The following is a 5,000-nucleotide window of genomic DNA, read 5'->3' as shown; positions in this document are numbered from 1 at the left end:
GGTCCGAATTTAGATTTCCTGGATCTGTTCCTCTTTCAGTTTTCTACGGGATTCCATTCCCTGATATCCTGTTTTCCCCATAACTTGCTTGAATTTAGATTTTCATAAAAGATAGTGGCTACCCTCCAAATGCATAAAAAATAATAACCTCCCTTATTTATAACTTACATTCATTCTGGTAGATTCATGTGTAATTCATTGATAAATTAACTGCTTGAATAACTACAATATCAGCAAAGATTTCTATGAATCCGTCAACTAGGGCCACTAAAATTCGTCGACTGACCTCTGACCTAAGCTCCTGTGAGCACTAGAAATTTGGAAGACCCAGACCCAGGATTAATAGAGTCGATTAATAGAGTCTTCTATTAATCCTGCCCAGACCCACTTTCATGAGAACTGAGCAATGGTTATGACCTATGATTATTGATCGCATTCGATTAACGAAACTGCATTCTTATGATTCGTGTTAAGCAAGTTCGAGAAATCCTTCTGAATATACTTTAACAATCTTTTTTTAAACATTTATTCCATGGAATTTGATGAAAGAAATAACGAAAACAACTAAGAAAACTATCGGGTGTGAATGAATAGTCTCGGAAATCTCGTCCAAAAGTTGTTCCCCGAGAAACTCCGCCATAGAATGATATCAACAAAAACCTTTACATGAATTTCTGAGCAAAATCTGGCCGTTCTGAAAAACCTCTAAAAGAATTCCAGGGGTCCAGAATGGACGATGAGGCTCTCGTTTCCAAAGAAGTCATTCCCCCTCGATGATTCATGTTTTACTCGTCGTTTGTTTACACAAGGTATTGTGTTAGTGATTAATTTGTCTCCCTAAAAATATGGCAGTAATATTTGCCTCTGACTGCAATAACTCCCGACGGAATAAACTTTTATAGTTTTTTAGTATTCTGTAAAAGAAAACTATCGAGACGGCTTTTTCTGTCTGTCTGCACGTTTTCTGTTGCCCCTAGATCTTACAAAGTACTGAGGTTAGAGGGCTGCAAATTGGTATGCTGATCATCCACCCTCCAATCATCAGACATACAAAATTGCAGCCCTCGAGCCTCAGTATATTATTTTATTTTATTTTATTTTTATTTTAAGGTTCAAGTTCATCATAACCGTGCACCAGGCAGTGGCTGAAAGCTTCATGGGCTGCGGCTCATGTGCTGTACAGAAAGCTCGATTGCGCAGAAGAAACTTTGGAGCATTTTTTGCTTGTTTTTTAATAGTGTGTGGAATTCGTCTAATCAATACTTGCGTCTTTCCCCCGTCTGCAAATCTTCTTTTGCCCCAGGGAAGGGCGTCTGTCACAAGGGTCTACCATATCTGCCGCCACTGCTGCCATTTTGCCCTGTTCTGTTGCGCCGGCCGACAGTCCCTTATCTTCTCGGGCTACCTCCCAACCCACCAGCCTCTCATACCGAATTCGGTTAATATTAGCACCAATATTGATAATCAGTAGTAAAACCAATATTAATATACATTCGGTGACTGTCAAGATTGCGACGTAACTTTCCCGTTTCCAGATCTGCCGAATCTTATAACCTTCCGTCTTCCAAGAGACGAGCGAAAGCATTTCCTTTCTTTGGAGGCTGGACCTCCCAACCCTTTATCGTTCCTGAGACTTTAGACTCCCATTTCTCAGGATCATCAAAAAAGACTGTACCAAATATTCAAAATAGTATTAGGAAGACTTTCATATTCACGAGAGACGCATCAGAAACGTCTCTTATTTTGCTGAGGAGACAAAGTTTGTTTCTTCGCCTCGAAAATAACTAGACTTTGAGATTTCCGTGGTACCCTCGTTAATGAAGGCGTTCCCTTGGGCGACAACACGTCAAGACCTGGTTTATATCACTACAATAAACCTTGTTAGATATTCAAAACTTTTCTTAATTAAATATTCTCTTTGCAAAAGGGAAAAAAGCCCCCGTCCTCATTTCCATTTTCGGAGAATTACATTAAAAGGAGACCGAAAACGCTAAGAAAGAAAAGAAACGGGAACTGCCGTAGAAAAACAGCCTTCAAAGAACCTTCGGTGTCATTTTGTGAAAAGAATTTCTGAAATATCATAAGATGATATAAAAGGAGCCGAGGAAAACAAAAGATGGATTATAGTCCTTTGTTACAGAGGGTCGCGGTGCCCAACACCGCATGTATGTATTTTTGTTCCTCAAGGTTATTGATTTTATAGTTTTGTGATTCTTTATTTCATAAATAACGAAGAGGAGGAAATTCCTGAGAAATATGAGAAATTTGGTTACTTCTAGATGTGCCAGGTCAAGCTGGTATGTCACATTATATCAGAATAAGTTTTGTTACTTAATATTTTCTGAAAATCAGGGCAGAGGATATTATTTTTTTCTGATTGGTATTCATATTCCATCTGTTGGCGCACACACACACCCACAACACACACACACACACACACACACGGGAGCGGTTCAAAGGGGTGACGTGTAATAAGAATGACATAACAAACCTCAGACATAAATTTCAATGGAGTGACCACAATCCAACCTAAATTTAAAACAAGTTAACAATTCAGTGGTTGTAGCTTTTTTTTTTTTTTTAATCTCCATCGTTTTGTCACTCCTATACAAATTCACTTCTTTTTTACGGCAATCATGTCACTCCTTTGTTATGTCACTCCTTCCGCACACACAGACACACACACGCATGCAAGCACATCCGGTTTAAAGCTTATTCATTGCACATTCAGTGGACGTTTTAGAAAGAGGAAGCTATTATTTTACCAACGCGTTTTGCGATACAAGTAAATAGGATAAAATTTACTCACTCTTCAGCTCTCCATATGACGGGTACTTTTCTTAGCTCACTTGATTTTGTAAATACTTCTTCAGTTTTAACTGTAATTTTATTTTACTTTAATTAATATTGTTTTAAGCAGTTGTTTTCCATGTGTTTTAATTTCTTTTTATTGTTCTTCGCCCTGAAGATGTAACATGAAGTTACGAAACCCATTGTCGAATAAATGTTATCTTAATTGATAACTGGTTGTCTACTTGTCACCTATCCTTGATATATATTTATATATATAAAATGAATATATATATATATACATACATATATATATATATATATATATATATATATATATATATATATATGTGTGTGTGTGTGTGTGTGTGTGTGTGTGTGTAAAGATTTCCGGCGAATGGTTGGGGACGTCGCCAGGATACTGGATGTTGAATTTGACGAGGTTAACAATTTTAACTCGAATGCTCCACAAATAAGTTCTCTCTCTCTCTCTCTCTCTCTCTCTCTCTCTCTCTCTCTCTCTCTCTCTCTCCGCCTGGTTCCTTAAAAGAAGAAAAGTCATTGGAAAGTCAAAATCTCTTTGTCTCTTCGGCCTTAAAAAGCTGATGACAGATTCAGTGGTGCATATATATATATTTATTTATAAAATTAATTATATAAATATATATAATTATATATATTATATATATATATATATTTATATATATATTTTATTATAATAAATATATATTAATATATATATTATAATATATATAGTTATATTATATATATATATATTAATATTTATATATAATATCTTTATATATCTATATATAATTCCACGCTCATTGAAGGCCAAGACTATAATTGACGATTTTTCAAATATTATCCTTCTTTCCATTAGAGTTATTTTAACGAAGAATGTGCTCTCTTGAAAAATATTTACACTGGGATTTCAAACGAGCTTTTGTTTGGGGTAATACAAACTTTTAAAGTCGGACCTTCGTTCAAAAGGTTCTGCATGGAGCCAACCGTGCAAGAAAAATACGAAGCGTAGTGATATCTGTGGAATCGTACGAATATAATTGTCCTTGCAAGGCCCAACTCACGCAAAAAAAAAAAAAAAAAAAAAAAAAAAATTACCCGGAAGCTAATGAGAATAACTGACACGGGCCTCCAGACTTTCCACCACCCAGTTGCAGATGCAACTCACACGGATTACGGTACAACCGCGCCACATTCTTAGGATCCATACGTGGCATTCCATTTTGATAAGTTACAATTTCTATAAGGGCTATTAATGAATATAATCCGTAATAATGATTTTACTTTCACTACAGCCTAATGATTGCAAGGCGTTCCTCAGCTGGTATACTTTTTCTCTTTTTGTATACTCTCTTAAATCATCAAAAGTGTTCTTTCTCAGTCTAACTCGATTTATCACCATACTTTCCTGATGACTGATAAACAAGCGATACTGGCTGTCATTATGTTCTCTATAACTGGATGAACCCAAAGCTTGGGACGGCGTTGCTTTTTTCGTCGAAGTAGAAACCACACCGATGTTTTTTCTTCAATAAAAGTTTGTGTATTACCTTGCCGTAAATCATTAGACAAGGAATCCATGCTGCCAGGGGTTATGGCGTTGTTACTGATGATTATGAGTCATAATGTTCGTCGCTGTGTTTCTCAAGAGCAGTAACATATGTTACTTTCAACGGAAGCCACCAGCCCCGAGTCTAGAGTTGTCGGTGACACAACAGGCTGTGGCAGAATAAACGTAGGATTTGCTTGGCTGATGTCGAGGGAGGCACCAAAGTGGTGGGGCCGAGCTGTCTATAAAGGTGCGTCCACACAGTCGAACAATGTCCGACGGACAAACATTGTTACCAATTAACAATTGTCTGCCGGTCTTTGCCTTGTGAGCAGAGTAAAAGCATTGGCAAACAACCTCATCTGGTACCACTGTTTGTAGCCAGATCTACTTCCATCGTTTCAACGCTTATGACTGTGATATGGTAACAATGTTTGTCCGTCGGACATTGTTCGACCGTGTGGACGCACCTTTATGAAGAGGACTATAATATGCCATTCAGTATAGAGGTCGCTTAGGGCAGAGGGTGAATCACGGAAAGTGTTCAACCTCAGCGCTGTCCGGACGCAACTCAGCTGTTCCGGTGAGGACTCGGCGGCAAGGGTCAGTCAACTCTGGAGACGCTTGGAAGCAGATC

At 37.7% G+C, this 5,000-nt stretch overlaps 1 protein-coding gene across 1 annotated transcript in view; it reads left to right on the top strand.

The window, feature by feature from the left end:
• Window positions 1-5,000, top strand: part of LOC135222544 (protein FAM50A-like) — a 24,239-nt gene that overhangs the window by 1,001 nt on the left and 18,238 nt on the right. The gene's annotated exons all lie outside the window — the stretch shown is intronic.

Source organism: Macrobrachium nipponense, chromosome 3, assembly GCF_015104395.2.
Source record: "Macrobrachium nipponense isolate FS-2020 chromosome 3, ASM1510439v2, whole genome shotgun sequence".
In the NCBI taxonomy this organism is placed as follows: Eukaryota; Metazoa; Arthropoda; class Malacostraca; order Decapoda; family Palaemonidae; genus Macrobrachium; species Macrobrachium nipponense.
The sequence above is the reverse complement of the archived record's forward strand: the minus strand, read 5'-3'. Positions and strand labels throughout refer to the sequence as shown.